This window comes from Ovis canadensis, chromosome 15 (genome assembly GCF_042477335.2).
Source record: "Ovis canadensis isolate MfBH-ARS-UI-01 breed Bighorn chromosome 15, ARS-UI_OviCan_v2, whole genome shotgun sequence".
NCBI lineage: Eukaryota > Metazoa > Chordata > Mammalia > Artiodactyla > Bovidae > Ovis > Ovis canadensis.
Window position 1 is genome coordinate 29534036 of NC_091259.1, and position 18120 is coordinate 29552155.

Sequence of the window (18120 nt, forward strand, 5' to 3'; positions counted from 1 at the left end):
GAATGTTCCAAAAGAACTGGGCAGAAGCTTCAAGTCTTCACATGACCTAGGCTCAGGACTCCCAGAATCTCACTTTTACAACAGTCTACTGGTCAAGCAAGTTCAAGACAAGGGAATCCGCAGGCATCTTTAATCTATCACACTAGCCTCCCCTGGTGGCTCAGACGGTAAAGAATCTGCCTGCAACACAGGAGACCAGGTTTGATCTCTGGGTCAGGAAGATCTCCTGGAGAAAGGAATGGCAACCCACTCGTATTCTTGCCTGGCGAATTCCATGAACAGAAGAGCCTGATGGGCCACAGTCCATGGGGTCACAAAGAGTTGGACACAACTGAGTGACTAACACTTTATCACACCAGCTAAAAATGTCTTCACAAGAGCCACCAACCCAATAATCAGTATGAGACCAACATCCTGGACCTAAAGGCTGAATAGCCTAGCCTTGCAAATAAAACATCCCAGTTACCAGCCTGCACACACTAGGTACTGTACCACTTCCCCCAAAGACTCAACCGTGCATCCCAACCCTGACCAGGTGCGGAGTCCCCAGCTGACCCCCGCCCCAGCTGACCCCCTGCTTGGCCTGCCTCTCAGCTGCCCTGGCCACTGGCAGGACCTCTGGTTTTTCTTGGCTGCTGCCAGACCTGAAGCTGACCTTTTCAGGTTTTTGTTCACAGATGACTTTGGATGGGAGATAAGGAAGTTTGATTCCATTTTTATAGAGGCAAAGATGCTGCCACAAGAGCGGGGGATTAATTCAGACTTCAAGTCCCATCCTGGCCCTTGCAGGACAGCCCCAGCAGCAAGTCCCTGTGGTGGGAAAGAGATGCCACTCTCTCACTGCTCTAAGTCTCCCTGGGGGTCAGATGTGAGCCTTGAGATGGAGCGGGCAAGGTGAATGGGGGATGGAGGCTTGGGATAGGGTTCTATCTCCGCACCACTTAGGTGCTGAGTCACATCAACCTCAAGCAACTCCTGCTCAGACAGGCTTCAGCAGACCTATCTGGCCTGAACCAGCTGCACTCTCCCCAGCTCCAGGCAGGGAGTGGTGGGCATCTGGCAGGGCAGTCGTCACCCCAGGAGCAAGGGTGCAAGGTCATGTAGGCCAGCTTCACTCACAGGTCTTTTTTTCAATTTTCTTCACTAATATGTTTCAAATATTATTATGAAATATCCACACCATACAAAAAGGAATAACAAATATGCAAACACCCATTCGCCCACCCCCTCACTTAAGAAATAAAATGTTACCAATAGCATTGAAATTTCCTGTCCCACGTGTATTTTAAGGACTCTGGAGAGTTGGGGAGGGAAGGGGGTCTACTCAATTTCTACACAGGAAGGGAAGGAGCATTGGTGGGGAAGAGGGAAGCTAACCTTGGCATTAGCAACCGCTGCTCCAACTAGAAAGGGCTTCTAATTATAATAAGGTATTATAGCATCAAGGGATATTTTTTAAGAATCTTGGAATAGACTGTAAAGAATTAGAACATTCTTTCCAACACCCAGCTCAGAGACTTCCACATCCCACAGTCTGAAATAATCGCCAGCTCCTTAAGGAATCTTTAGAGACTGACTTTTACATCTCTATGTCCATCTACATCTCACCCTTGACTAAACTCCATGACTGTGCATTATTCATTTTTGATCTTTCTCAAAGTTCTTGTGCAGAGTCAGAATTTCTCTTGTTATTGATGTGAATGTGTAATTAACTCTTGGGTGATCCTCATGGTCAATGGACAGGACAGGGAAGACTTAATAAGATAGAAAAAGTAGGTTGAAAACTAAGAGCCCAGAGCACACTTAGCACTCAGATCTTGGTATCTACGGCTATTCTCCCATAAAAGGAACAAAAGCTCCTTGGAGAAATGACTGTTTCTAAGACTAGGAAAAGAAATACGTAAGATGAGAAGATGAGCCTCAGGCATCTGACAGTGCCACAAAAAAAATTATTTAAAAATCACCTAAAACCCACAAGGATGGGTTATATCAGGAGCCAACTGAGTAAGATTTCAACTGTTCACCACTGGATCATTTTGAGAAAAACAAAACTTTCAACCCGAAGTAAGAAGTCAATATCCATGAGTCCATCCATACTGATATAAACAATTGAATGAATGAATAACTAGGAAAGAAAAGACAAATTTCCCACACAGAAGAATTCCACAAACTTACTGTAGGTGATCAACCTTCAGCGAGAAGGAAGCATAGCTCTCCCTTTCCTAAGTGTGGGCTGTACATAGGGACTTCCTTCCAAGGGACACAGTATGGAAAGGAGGAAAGAGAGTAACTTTACAATGGAGAAAATCTGACAAACGCGGCCTCTTCCAGGTGACCGAGGTCAACATGAATGGAGACTCATACGGTCAACATGAATGGGACTCACACATCACGGTGATGATATGCATCCTTGATATAAAGTGATACAAATAGAACTTCATGGTCTTCCTCTCAAGAAAACATAACTCCTGACCAATCATGAGAAAAACGTCAAACAAATCCCAGTGGAAGGACTTCCTGCAATATACCTGATGAGTTCTCAAAACTGTCAGATCTTCAAGAACAAAGGAAGTCTGAGACAGTGTCATAACCAAGAGGAGCCTAAGGAGACATGACAACTAAACAGAGTGTGGTGTCCTAGATGGGATCCTGCAACAGAAAAGGACATTAGGGGAAACGCAGACAAATTGTGGATGTTAGCTAATAATAATATATTCATTCATTGATTATAACAAATGTACTATATTAATTAAGATGTTTATAATAAGGGAAATTGAGTGTGAGGTGTTTGGGAACTCTCCATGCGACCTTTGCAATTTTTCTACGAATCTAGAACTGTTCTTTTTTTAAAAGCAGCATGTTCCAGGAGAGAAAAAAATTAAACTATAAAAACAGAGGAAAAAAATAGCCTGAGGGGATTTTGGACTCACTGAAGTTAAGAAGTCCCCAACCTGTCAAAACCAGTGAAGAGTCAGGTAAAATCAAATCTGAAAGATGTCGACCAGCCAGGGGCACTCTGGGGGCCTGGGAGAGGGCAGTGCTGAGAGATGGTGACTGGAAATCAGACACCTGAGGGAGGCAGTACAAGGACCCTGGGGCAACAACCGCTACCCACCGGCTGAGAGTGTCCCCGAGGACAGACCAAAGATGGGATGAAGCACACTTCCTCAATTAGAAGCCTCAAACTAGATACACACTGAACAGCACGGGCTTTAAAACAGTGCTAAGGGAAGAAGGGAAAAGCAGGATGAGACGGCACCAACAATTTTACAGGTGTTTTTAAAGTGCATGCGCTGGGCTTCCCTGATGGTCCAGTGGTTAGGAATCCACCTTGCCATGCAGAGGACACCAGTTCAATCCCTGGTCTAGGAAGATCCCACACGCCAAGGAGCAGCTAAGCCCACGCACCAGAACTACTGAGCCTTTGCTATAGAGCCCATGAAGCCCAACTAGTGAGCCCAGGAGCCTAAAGCCCGAGCTCTACAACAGGAGAAGCCAGCACACCACCACAAAAAGGAGCCTCCACTCACTGCAACTAGAGAAAGCCTGAATGCTGCAGCAAAGACCCACCACAGCCAAAACAATAAAATGAATAGATCTTTTTAAAAACATTTCAAGTAAATAAACTACATGCATATAAACATTACTTGTGTTGCAAAAACACTCACAAATACATGTTAAATTTATTGGAATGGTTGTCTATGGGAAGAAGAAAATGAGAATAAGGGGGGAAAATTAATGAATAAAACAGGAAAGTGTTCTTGCCCAAACCAGCAATGAAAATATGCCATAAAGTGAGTATAATTAAATCAGATCTTTAAACCTCAGGGACGTATATGTATGTGCGTGTAAGAGAGAGAAAGAGCAAGACTGATGAAAGGGAAGAAAGGGAAGGGAAAACAGAACAGGTAAAAGAATCAGGTTTTCCTCCAACCTGGAGGAAAGGCAGAAGAGAAAGAAATCACGCAAAGGCGAGCATGGTTCTGCTGGGAAGGAAGGCAGGCGGGCACAGCGCCTAACACGAGCTGGGGTTTCTCTGTGGAAGGGGGGCATATCAAAGTCAACTGTCAGCCCAGAAAGCTTTAAAGAACAACAACAACAACAAAAAATATATATATATATATATATATATATATATATATATATATATTAGAAGAAGTTGCAGCTAAAAGGAAATAGACTGGGAGCTCAAAAGAAAACCCAGGGATCCAATCATGGTCTTGTGAAAGAACACTGGTAGGGGTTTGGACAGTGACCAGCTATTTGACCTTGAGGAAATCTCACCCTCTCTGAGCCTCAGGTTCCTCATCTCTAAAATGGGGGTTTGGAAGCAGTGTCTAAACGCCCTTCTCTGACTCCACAGTGAGTGACATCTGTGACTTAAGGCAGGAAGAAGATTAGGTGCGTTAGCCAACCACAGCTGGCTTCCTACGCTGGTCTTCGTCATTTCTCTCTTGCTCTTTTTGCTTAACACACCAGTGAAGTCCTGGGAATGTCCTCTCTCTGTGCCCTCGCAGCGGCTATAATCACCCGCACGACTCAGCTGTACATCTTTTCTTGTGCCTTCATTGGTCATACACAAGGCCTGTGAGGGCAGAATCCTTTCATGTCTTGCGTTCCTTTTGTAGCCCCACAGGACTGGGACTTAGAAACAGGTTCACTGTTTTGCCCCAAATATCCCCAGTAGCTAAAGCTCCTAAGGCCAGTCTTCGCAAAGTAGTTCTCTACAATTAGGATCAGATTTTTTTATTCAAACTTTTATCTGAGGAGCAACCTGAACTTTTTCCCCCTTTTCCAGTTGTTTCTAGAATCCAATCCAGTACCCTGGCCTCACGGGAATTTTCCACCTTGTCTTGTCCCAAGATAAGCCACTTTCCTTCTCTGGGCCTCAGTTTCATCATTTGCAAAATAAGACAAATGACGTACAAAACTCCTAGAATGCCTTCTAACAGTCTTTACCCACCCGAGTAATCCGATGCTAATTAGGTCACCAGGATTGTCTCACCAGGCAAATACAACCTTACTGCCCCATTCACCAGGTAGAAAGTAAAGGTCGTCAAGGTTGATTTCACAGCAGGAAGTAGAATGATGAGGGCTACTAGCTGTGACTGTTAGAGACACGGGATGAAGAGCGTTCACAGGATGACTGAATTTTCCACAAGATCTCAGAACAGGAAGAAGCTCAGCTATCTTCTCACAGAGGAAGGAAGGTTGACAAAATGAGCCCACGTTCTGCCACCTGGGAACTGTGTATAAAAAAAGCATACTCAAGAACCCAAATACCTGAATTCTACCCCTGATCACCTCTCCTATTAACAGGATGATCTCAGGCAAATGGCCTCCGAGCCTCCATCTCTCCGAACCTCCATGATAAGATGGGTTAATTGTAATGTCTGTGTCACACGGTGGTTGGAATATCAGAAATGATGCTGCATGTCAAAGTTCCTTATAATACTTTGCTACTTACCTCACCTTATCTGACAGCTTGTTTGAAATGCAGAATCCTGGGCCCCACCTCACATCACCTACAGCACGGACTCAGAATCTCCCTTTAAGGAGCTCACTCAGTAGCAAGAAAACAAACAAGCCCATTTTACAAAATGGGCAAAGGACCTGAATAGACATTTTCCCAAAGAAGACATACAAATGACCAACAGACACATGAAGAGATGCTCAACATCACTAATCATCAGGGAAATGCAAATCAAAACCACAAAGAGATATCACCTCACACCTGTCAGAATGACTGTTATCAAAAAGACAAAAGATAACAAGTCTGGGCAAGTGTTGGCAAGGACATGGAGAAAAGGGAGTCCTTGTGCACTGTTGGTAGAATGTAAATTGGTACAGACATTATGGAAAACAGTATGAAGGTTTCTCGAAGAAATTAAAAATAAAGCTACCATAAGATCCAGCAATCTTGTTTCTGGGTGAATATCTAAAGGAAATGAGATCAGTATGTTGAAGAGACAGCTACACTCCCAGTTCGCTGCAACATTAGTCACAATAACCAAGGTATGGAAACAACCCAAATGTCCCTCAGCAATACGAATGGATAAAGAAGATGTGATATATTTAGGTCTGTAAATCATTTTGAGTGTATTTTTGTATGTGATATGAGGGAATGTTCGTACATGTAGCTGTCCAGCTTTCCCAACACCACCGGCTGAAGAGACCGTCATTTCTCCACTGTATATTCCTTGTTGGAGATTAATTGACCGTAGGCACGTGGGTATTTCTGAGCTCTCTATTCTGCTCCATTGATCTACACTTCTGTTTTGCGCCAATACCATGCTGTTTTGGTACTAATGGTTTGTAGTATTGTCTGAAGTCTGTAAGGGTTTTGCCTCCAGCCTTGTTCTTTTTCCTTAGGTGTGTGGTTCCGTATAAATTTTAGGATTATTTGTTCTAGATTGGAGCCTTTCCTGATGGCTCGGACAGTAAAGAATCTGTCTGCCATGCAGGAGACCAGGGTGTGATCCCCAGGTTGGGAAGATCCCCTGGAGAAGGAAGCGGCTACCCACTCCAGTATTCTTGCCTGGAGAATTCCATGGACAGTCCATGAAAAATGTCATGGGTATTTTGACATAGATTGCATTAAATCTGTAGATTGCTTTGGGTAGTATGACCATTTTATTAATACTAATTCTTCCAATTCAAGAGCTTGAGATGTTCTATTTCTTTGCATCACCTTCAGTTTTCCTTTATCAATGTTCTATAGTTCACAGCATATAGTCTTTTATTTACTTAGTTAAGATTATTCCTAAGGGTGTTTTTTGGAGGGAATATAATTTTAAATGGGGTTATGTTTTTACTTTCTGTTTCTGATATTTCATTGTCAGTGTAAGGAAATGCAACAGATTTCTATATGTTAATCTTGTATCCTGCTACCTTGTTGAATTCCTTTATTTGTTTCAGTAGTTCTTGTGTGGGGTTCTCTGGGGCTTCCCAGGTAGCTTAAGTGGTAAAGAATCTGTCTCCAATGCAGGAAACACAGGAGATTCAGGTTTGAGCCCTGGGTGGGGAAGATCCTCTGGAGTAGGAAATGGCAACCTCCTCCAGTATTTTTGCCTGGATAATTCCATGGACAGAGGAGCCTGTGAGGCTACAAACCATGGTGCTGCTAAGAGTTGGACACAACTAAGAACAATTAGCTAGCTGGCTAGTTTTGGGGTTCTCTTCATACAACATCATGTCACCTGCAAGTAGTGACATTTTTACCTCTTTCTTTCCAAAGTGGATAATGTTTATTTCTTTGTCTTCTCTGATTGCTGGCCCTAGGACTTTCAATACTATGATGAATAGAAGTGGTGAGATCATGAAACTCCTAGAAAAGACAAAGGCAGAACATTCTCAGACATAAATCATGTTTTCTTAGATCAGTCTCCCAAAGAAAAAGGAATAAAAGCAAAATTAAACAAGTGGGACTCAGTCAGTCAGTTCAGTCACTCAGTTGTGTCCGACTCTTCACAATCCCATGAACCGCAGCACTCCAGGCCTCCCTTTCCATCACTCCCGGAGTCCACCCAAGCCCATGTCCATTGAGTCAAAGATGCCATCCAACCATCTCATCCTTTGTCATCCCCTTCTCCTCCTGCCCTCAATCTTTCCCAGCATCAGGGTCTTTTCAAATGAGTTAGCTCTTCCCATCAGGTGGCCAAAGCATTGGGGTTTCAGCTTCAAAATCAGTCCTACAAATGAACACCCAGGACTGATCTCCCTTAGGATGGACTGGATGGATCTCCTTGCAGTCCAAGGGACTCTCAAGAATCTTCTCCAACACCACAGTTCAAAAGCATCAACTCTTCAGTGCTCAGCTTTCTTTGTAGTCCAACTCTCACATCCATACATGACCACTGGAAAAACCATAGACTTGACTAGACAGACATTTGTTGACAAAGTAATGTCTCTGCTTTTTAATATGCTGTCTAGTTTGGTCATAACTTTCCTTCCAAGGAGTAAGCGTCATTTAATTTCACGGCTGCAATCACCATCTGCAGTGATTTTGGAGCCCAAAAAAATAAAATCAGCCACTATTTCCACTGTTTCCCCATCTATTTGTATTGAAGTGATGGGATCAGATGCCATGATCTTCGTTTTCTGAATGTTGAGCTTTAAGCCAACCTTTTCACTCTCCTCTTTCACTTTCATCAAGAGGCTTTTTAGTTCCTCCTCACTTTCTGCCATAAGGGTGGTGTCATCTGCATGTCTGAGGTTATTGATATTTCTCCCAGCAATCTTGATTCCAGCTTGCACTTCCTCCAGCCCAGCGTTTCTCATGATGTACCCTGCATATAAGTTAAATAAGCAGGGTGACAATATACAGCCTTGGCATACTCCTTTTCCTATTTGGAACCAGTCTGTTGTTCCATGTCCCAGTTCGAACTGTTGCTTCCTGACCTGCATACAGGTTTCTCAAGAGGCAGGTCAGGTGGTCTGGTATTCCCATCTCTTTAAGAATTGTCCACAGTTTATTGTGATCCATACAGTCAAAGGCTTTGGCATAGTCAGTAAAGCAGAAATAGATGTTTTTCTGGAACTCTCTTGCTTTTTCCATGATCCAGCAGATGTTAGCAATTTGATCTCTGGTTCCTCTGCCTTTTCTAAAACCAGCTTGAACATCTGGAAGTTCACGGTTCATGAATTGCTGAAGCCTGGCTTGGAGAATTTTGAGCATTACTTTACTAGCTTGTGAGATGAGTGCAATTGTGCGGTAGTTTGAGCATTCTTTGGCATTGCCTTTCTTTGGGATTGGAATGAAAACTGACCTTTTCCAGCCCTGTGGCCACTGCTGAGTTTTCCAAATTTGCTGGCATATTGAGTGCGTACTTTCACAGCATCATCTTTCAGGATTTGAAATAGCTCAACTGGAATTCCATGACCTCCACGAGCTTTGTTCATAGTGATGCTTTCTAAGGCCCACTTGACTTCACATTCCAGGATGTCTGGCTCTAGGTGAGTGATCACACCATTGTGATTATCTGGGTCATGAAGATCTTTTTTGTACAGTTCTTCTGTGTATTCTTGCCATCTCTTCTTAATATCTTCCACTTCTGTTAAGTCCCTACCATTTCTGTCCTTCATTGAGCCCATCTTTGCATGAAATGTTCCCTTGGTGGCTCTCATTTTCTTGAAGAGACATTCCCATTCTATCGTTTTCCTCTATTTCTTTGCATTGATCACCAAAGAAGGCTTTCTTATCTCTCCTTGCTATTCTTTGGAACTCTGCATTCAAATGGGTGTATCTTTCCTTCTTTTCTCCTCTGCTTTTCGCTTCCTTTCTTTTCATAGCTATTTGTAAGGCCTCCTCAGACAGCTCTTTTGCTTTTTTGCATTTCTTTTGCTTGAGGATGGTCTTGATTCCTGTCTCCTGTACAATGTCACGAACCTCCATTCATAGTTCATCAGGCACTCTGTCTGTCAGATCTAGTCCGTTAAATCTATTTCTCACTTCCACTGTAGAGTCATAAGGGATTTGATTTAGGTCATACCTGAATGGTCTAATGGTTTTCTCCACTTTCTTCAATTTAAATCTGAATTTGGCATAAGGAGTTCATAATCTGAGCCACAGTCAGCTCCCGGTCTTGTTTTTGCTGACTGGATAGAGCTTCTCCATCTTTGGCTGCAAAGAATATAATCCATCTGATTTCAGTGTTGACCATCTGGCGATGTCCATGTGTAGAGTCTTCTCTTGTGTTGTTGGAAGAGGGTGTTTGCTATGACCAGTGCATTCTCTTGGCAGAACTCTATTAGCCTTTGCCCTGCTTCATTCTGTACTCCAAGGCCAAATTTGCCTATTACTCCAGCTGTTTCTTGACTTCCCACTTTTGCATTCCAGTCCTCTATAATGAAAAGGACATCTTTTTTGGATGTTAGTTCTAGAAGATCTTGTAGGTCTTCATAGAACTGTTCAGCTTCTTTAGCGTTACTGGTCGGGGCATAGACTTGGATTACCATGATATTGAATGGTTTGCCTTGGAAATGAACAGAGATCATTCTATCATTTTTGAGATTGCATTCAAGTAGTGCATTTCAGACTCTTTTGTTGACTGTGATGGCTACTTCATTTCTTCTAAGGGATTCTTGCCCACAGTAGTAGATATAATGGTCATCTGAGTTAAATTCACCCATTCCAGTCCATATTAGTTCACTGATTTCTAGAATGTCACTGTTCACTCTTGTCATCTCCTGTTTGACCACTTTCAGTTTGCCTTGATTCATGGACCTGACATTCCAGGTTCCTACTCAATATTGCTCTTTACAGCATCGGACCTTGCTTCTATCAGCAGTCACATCCACAGATGGGTATTGTTTTTGCTTTGGCTCCATCCCTTCATTCTTTCTGGAGTTACTTCTCCACTGATCTTCTGTAGCATACTGGGCACCTACCAACCTGGGACTCAACCAAACTTAAAAACTTTTGCACAGCAATCATCAGCAAAATTAAAAGACTGTATACAGAATTGGAGAAAATATTTACAAATGATGTGACTGACAAGGGCCTAATATCCAAAATACACAAACAGATCATACAGCTCACTAGTTAAAAAAGCAATCTAATCAGAAATGAGCAGAAGACCTAAACAGATATTTCTCCAAAGAAGACACACAGGTGGCCAGCAAATATGAGAAGATGTTCAACATCACTAATTATTATAGAAACACAAATCAAAACCACAATGGGGCATCACTTCACACTGGTCAGAATGCCGCTCACCAAAAACATCTGCAAATAATAAATACTGAAGAGGGTGTAGAGAAAAGGGAATCCTTGTACACTGTTGGTAGGAGTGTAAATTGGTGCAGCCACTATGGAAAACAATATGGAGGTTCCTTTAAAAACTAAAAATAGAGCTACCATACCATCCAGTGGGCTTCACTGTTAGCTCAGCTGGTAAAGAATTCACCTGCAATGCAGGAGACCCTGGTTCAATTCCTGGGTAGGAAAGATCTGCTGGAGAAGGGATAGCTACCTACTCCAGTATTCTTGGGCTTCCCTGGTGGCCCAGACAGTAAAGAATCTGCCTGCAATGGGCAAGACCTGGGTTCAGGCCCTAGGTTGGGAAGATCCCCTGGAAGAGGGCATGACAACCCACTCTAGTGTTCTTGCCTGGGAAATCCCCATGGACAGAGGAGTCTGGTGGGCTACAGCCAATAGGGTTGAAAAGTCAGACATGAGCAACTAAGCACAGCACAGCAGCATACACACACACACACACACATATATATATATACCATATACAATAGAATATTACCCATAAAAAGGATGAAATATTGCCATTTGCAGCAACATGGATGGATCCAGATAATATCATCGTGAAACAGAGATAAAGCAAGTCAGGTACAGAAAGACAAACATTATATGATACTACTTATTTGTGGAATCTAAAAATTAATACAAATGAATCTGTATACGAAACAGAAAAAGACTTAGAAAACAAACTTGTGGTTACGAAAGGGCAAGAGGGAAGAGGAAGATTAGGAGTGTAGAATAAAGAGATACAGACTACTATACATAAATAGGTAAGCAAAAAGGATTTACTATCTAGCACAGAGAACTATATTCAATATTTTATAATAAACTATGATGGAAAATAATCTGATAAAATATAGAACTGGATCACATTACTATCTACCTTAAACTAACACAATATTGTAAATCAACTATACTTCAATCTTAAAAGATGTGATATGTATATTAGAGGATTGAAATAATAATGGGATATTGTTCAATCAAGAGAATAAAGGAAATCCTGCCTTTTGTGACCTGGAGGACACTAAGCTAAATGAAGTAAGCAAGATGGAGAAAGACGAATATTGCATGATCTCACTTACATGTGGAGTCTAACCAAAGTCAAACTCAAAGAAGCGGAAAGTATATGGTGATTATAAGGGGTGGGAGAAACTGGGAAATGTTGGTCAAAGTGTACAAAAGCTTCAGTTACATAGAATGAATGAGTCTAACTAATGCACAACAGGATGACTATAGTTAACAACACTGTGTTGAATACTGGAGACAAGTTGAGAGAGTAGATTTTAAGAGCCAGTATCACACAGCCAAAAAAAAAAAAGTAACTAAGTCAGGAAAAGTGAAGTGAAGTGAGAGTCGCTCAGTTGTGTCCAACTCTGCGACCCCATGGACTTTTCCATGGAATTCTCCAGGCCAGAATACTGGAGTGGGTAGCCTTTCCCTTCTCCAGGGGATCTTCCCAACCCAGGGATCAAATCCAGGTCCCCTGCCTTGCAGACGGATTCTTTTGGTTAATTAGCTTAACTGTAGTAATCATTTCACTACATGTGTGTATCAAATCATTTTGTACATCTTAATTACATACAATCTTATTATATATATTATATATATTATATATATATAAGAGAAATATGTAAGTAAATAAAAATTAAAATTCTAAGTAAATATAAAGATCACCAGATGATTGGTAGGGATAGCCAAGTTTAAGAAGAATTGTAAAGCACTGTACAGACATTAATCTTAATTTCCAGCAAGATAATTAAAGTAGTGATGCCAGTTTACACATACACACGCACACACACTCTCCCTTGCGACTGCATTTCTTCCACTTTCACCATTCCCCACTCCCCATCACACAGGCACACACAATTTCCGGTGAGCTCATAGTGCCACCTTCTGGAAAGAAAAGGTCAGGAGGATTGTGCCATTCAGCAGAGAACAAAGCAGATGACAGAGGGATGTACTGGGCAGGGGTCCCTCCCAGGCCTACAGAACCCCTGAGAGAAGTGACTTTGGAAGATGTCATCCTGCTCTGTTCACTTTGGCAAACACTAGCCCCATGAAGCTACTGAGCACTTGAACTTGTCCAGATTGAGTTTGTGGTAAATACAAAATGGATTTCAAAGACTTAATACTGAAAAAAAAAAAAAGAAAGAAAGAAAGAACATATCATTTTTACACTGATTACATGCTGAAGTAACAGTTTAGATACATCAAGTAAAACATATTATGATTCAATTTATCTGTTACTTTTTACTCATAACATGGCTACTTTAAAACTGTAGAGTACTTGATTCCCATTGCATTTCTATTGCACAGCATTGATGTAAGCTATGTTGCTTCAGAATACATGTCCCTAAGAATCTTAATTTCTTCCACCTTCAATATATCTGCAAAAGAGCCTTTGATTCTGCACCCCAGTAATTCTCCTTCCAGCCCCAGCTTCACAAGCAGCATCCAACAATCCTTTGGAGTTTGTAGCTCTTTCTGTTAGATACCAGGAGCCCAGGAGCCCTAGAAGAGAGTATGGAACACAGTTAAGACACAATATCTGTGGAATGAATAATGAATAAGGGAGTGAGGAAGGCACTCCGTCGCACAGGGACACCTTGTCCTAGAAAACAGATCCCTTTTTAGAAGCAGTCAAGCCAAAAGTCACTCAGTGGAATATTTGCTGAATTATATCAGATACACAGTTTACTATTTTCAAAACCAAGTCCTGATTACAAATCCATGCAACAAGTTCTCTGAAGGCTCTCCCAATGCAGCACTAATCAACCTTGAGATCAGGGATCTTATTTAACAATTTAAGTTCTGAGGACAAGCCGGGTGGCCTCGAAGTCATGGAGCTTCAGTTCCCTTTCCCTGGAAGCCACACCTCATCCTACAACTGGCTTTCATTAGCACTTTATGGCTTTCTAAGCACTTCCTCACCTGTTAGCTTGATGATTTTCACAACTGTAAGGAAGAAAGCCACAGAGTACTATTTATTTCCACGTTTTTTACAAGTCTTAAGTCAACTGATTATCTGATTTCTGAGGGTAATTAACTATAAGGCCAGGACTGGCCCTTTCTCTCCACCATATGTTGTGTGCTTTATCCGTCACATCTCTTGGTTATTCCAAGGGCTCACCTGCTGTTTTATAGATTTCAAGTGCTTCATGGATGCATATTCCTTAAGCACATGGTTTGACAGGTTGTGTAAATTTGTTCAAATTTTCCATCTTTCTGACCGCAGTCTTCTCACCTGTAAATTGGGAGGATAGAATGAAATGATCTGTAATGTTAAAATGGTATGTATCTCTGAAACTGGGCAGAAGCCTTGCGTTTCATTTCCTTGTCCTCCTGCAGGATTTTGCACATGGAGAGTGCTTAAATGAGGTTGACTGGCTTTGCCTTACAAAGGGAAGGAGCTGAAATGTTCCTCCCCAGAATAGAGCCCAGTTCTAAATACACACACACACACACACACACACACACACACACACACACACACGAGGCTGCTTTAGGAAGGAAAATTGTATGGAGAGAAGAAAAAGAGAGTGGAAATATTTCAGTTGTCTGGGCCAAAGCCTCCCAGACGACCAGTATCTCAGATTTCCTTTCATGAAATATTCAGTGAGCGCTTCCCACAGCTTCTGTGAGTGGCAGAGGCTGGCCCTCCGAAGCACTTCTCTCTGCCTCCCTGGTCCAGTCCCAGGTCTCTCTACACCTCTCCTGTCCTGGGGAGGCTCTGTTACTGGGTCTTTGCCTTGTGCTCCCCTCTCTCTCCGTGTGTGTCCCCAGGGGTCTTCCTTGGTGTCTGTCCTCCCCAACCTCCATGTCCGCCTCCCTCCCTACCACCATCGCCCTTGCCCAGAAGGTGAAGATTCTCCCCTTGCGGAGTATCCCAGGGACATGGACCTTCGTGCTTCTCTTTGGCTCCGCCCTCCAGAACTCCGTGTGCCTGAGCGGGGAGAATCCTCCGGACTGTGGGGACCAGATGCCTTGTGCAGAAGAGCCGGACCCACCAGGGTGCCCAGAGGGTAGGGGCTGGGGCTGCATCTGCACCAAAGGAGCTGGGGCTAAAGCTGAGGAGGGTGATGAGGGAAGATGACGGCTTCAAGAGACCCCTGGGCTGGGTGGGGGTCAGAAGCCCTTTAGTGGGGGAAGAGAGCCCCTGGGAGGAAACAGCAGGGGACCTCCGCCCCAGAGGATTGGTCTCAGCCCTGACTCCTGTTTGCCCATCACTCCACAGGTGGACTCTGTCCTGATTCCCCACCTGCTCCCTGCCCCCCCGGAACGTTCTTTTCTGGAGCGAGTCCCCACAATGCTTCCTTCTGCCACCTCTGCCCTCGGGGATTCTTCAACCCCTGGCCTGGCCAGGATGCCTGCTTCCCCTGTGGCTCAGAGGCCACACAGCTGGAGGAGGGCAAGGACACGTGTGTATGCCCAGGGTCTGGCCGAGTGTTCCAGGTATGTCCTCTGGCAGGGAACCCAGGAACAGGCTGCATTGTCATGACTGTTTTGTTCTTGAGTCACGTGCAGCTCAGGAGTAACCCGATAGGGTTGTTAGTTCAGGTTTCCAAGTGACAGGGTTGCCAGGTTAAATAGAAGATATTCAGCAACACTTGAATTTCAAATAAATGATGGATACATTTTTAGTGTGTCTCAAACATTGAATGGCACACACTTATGTGAAATTCAAGTTTGAAAGTTCTATAGTTTTATTTGCTAAATCTGACAACCCTGCTTGGAGAAAAGGGCAGACTTTTTGTTGCTCAGATTTGCCCTATAAGCCAACAAATGTGCGTGTGAATTCTTCCTTTCCTAAACTTTCCATGTCTTATTGACTGAAATGATAGTATCACCTGGACCCTAAGAAGCATGTATCAGTAAACTCCCCTCTAATCCGACCCCCCTCCGCCCTGGTTATCCCTTACTTCCCCTCCGCCTGCCCTTTTTCTCTGGTCTATCTTGGGCAGGGTCACAGCCAAAGGGTCCTGTGTGGTCCCCTGGTTTCACAGCAACCAAGTACCACCAGCCAATCTGAGATTGCATCCCTTCCCACCTAACCCCTAGCCCAGTGACGGGCAGTGCCCCTGCCTCCCGGGCTACCAAGATGTTGGAGAGCCAAAGGGCTGTGTCCAGCGGGAATACAAGACCTGCAAGCATGGGGCCGCCCGGAACCAGGAGGGGCTCTGTCTGACTAAGGATCAGTGGACTGAGCACTGTGCCCATGAGGTAGGAGGCATCCATACAGGGCAGCTCCCCCACTCCTGGACCTCTGCCCACCTGTCCACATGCCCAAGCTCCTAGCCACTGGAGGCTTATTCCTCTAGTCCCCCCTCTGGGAAGCCAGAGACCTGTGCTCTGCACTCTGAAGCTGGAGAGAGTTGGGTGCAACTTCCCCCAGGGACATGTCACCAAGAAGCTTGAGCCTTCCTGCAGGTTTGTGCCGCTCCAGAGGACGCACGTGGCTATGACCCAGGCCTGGGGCTCTGTCTGTGCTGGGGACCTCACTCAAATGAAATGTGCGGTCCCCTGTGTCCCAAGAGACAGGGACAGGTCCTGCAGCTCAGCTGCCCTGAGGGCAACCTGCAGATTTCCATCACTGAAAACACCGGAAGCCAGGTACAACGTCCTGGGTCTCACGTGGCTGATGACCGCAGACCCAGCCCGCCAGGCCCTGCCTCTTTCCCAAGAAAGGGTGGGTGATATGCTCGTGCACTGGGTCTGGGGTCCTGCCCATTGAGCCACATCCCTGACCCAGCCTCTGGTGCCAGAGAAAAGTCCCAATTGTTGATTTAATTTCATCCTAGAAGACGGCTTGAAAAAGTCATTGGGAAAGTGTTATGGAAATCTTCCCACATGGAAGCAAGGGACCGTATTCAGAGTCATGACTCAAGGTTACCCCTGCCACCGAGGGCTCGGAGACTTATTTCCACTGCAGCCTCTCCTCCAACCCCCTCAGGACACTCAGACAGGGCTTGAGGAAGGACCTGTGCTCTCCCTGCCTCCCTGCCTCCCTGCCTCCCTGCCAGGCGAGGGGGTTATTGCCGGGTCTTAAGGGAAGAGCTGACACCACACCTCCTTTTTCTCAGGGGTTTTTCCTTCCAGATGGGCCTTCTTCACCCCGTGCTGTGGGCCACCCCTGCCACTTGGACCAAAGGCAGCATCCTGTCCCTCTGTATGTGGTCAGGGTGGACGGTAAGAGAGCAAGATAGAGGGAGGCCCCAGGGAGGCCCAGGTGGGCAAGTCTCGCCCTTTCTACGGCATGAGCATGGCCCTTGCATGCGGCAGCTGGGGAGCAGTGGGCAACTCCTACCCCAAAGAGGGCTCCCCATGAAGTGCGTGTGGATCCTGACATGCCTCCCCTGGTTTTATAGAAAGTTGACTCCTGCCTTGTGCGAGTCAAGGATGGACAGCTTCTGCTGTATCCATGCACCAGGGCCAGCTCTCTCCCCAGCCCTGCAGGTTCAGGAAGATGCCTGTCTTGTTCCAGGGATCGGCTTCCTAGGCCTGATCAGACCTGGCAGGGAACTACTGCGCTCTCTCGGCCAGCCCCTTGGGGACCTGGGGCTCCCGGGCCAGGAGGCAGGTGAGCATCAAGAGTGATGCCTGTTGCCTCTCCTCCCCCTCCTCCCTCCCTCCTCCACCCTCCTCCAGGCCCCTGAACGATGACTGCCCTTCCTCACTTTCTGAATCTTGCCCAGGAAAGGCAGGGGATGCGCACCTGAGCTCTCCTTCATCCCTAAGCCTCAACTCCTCGCACCCTGGGAATCTGTCATCCCCAGAGGCGGGCATCCGAAACCCCACAGTCTGCCTCCAAACCAGGGATACACTGGCCTTCCTGGTGACCCGTGAGCATTACCCTGAGTACGACCGGTGAGTGTCAGAGGGCCCGGCTCCACTCCCACCAGAAATGCTCCTTGTGCCTCCAGCCAGAAGACAACATGCCCCCTCCTTCCTCCACCCCAGGAGCCACTTCTACAACACGCCAGGGCAGTTTGACTGGGGGCGCTTCCGGGCCCTGGCTGAGGAGTCCCAGCTCCAAGATCAAAGCCCCCACCTCTTTCTGCAGCAGTTCCAGGAGCCTGGGGTCTATGTCTTTCGTCTGAACAGCAACTGGCATCGGAAGATGGTTTGTCTGTGATGGTTTGCCTTGTTTAAGACATTATCCCGACATTTCCCCCTCTCTCTCTTTCAAAAATACTGCCTCATAACAACCAATGGCAACCCACTCCAGTATTCTTGCCTGGAGAAGCCCATGGACAGAGGAGCTTGGTGGGCTTCAAGTCCATGGGGTTGCAAGAGTCAGACACAACTCAGCAACTAAACTGCTAGTGCTAACCACCCCTAGACAGCACTCCAGGGAAGGAGGTGCCCCC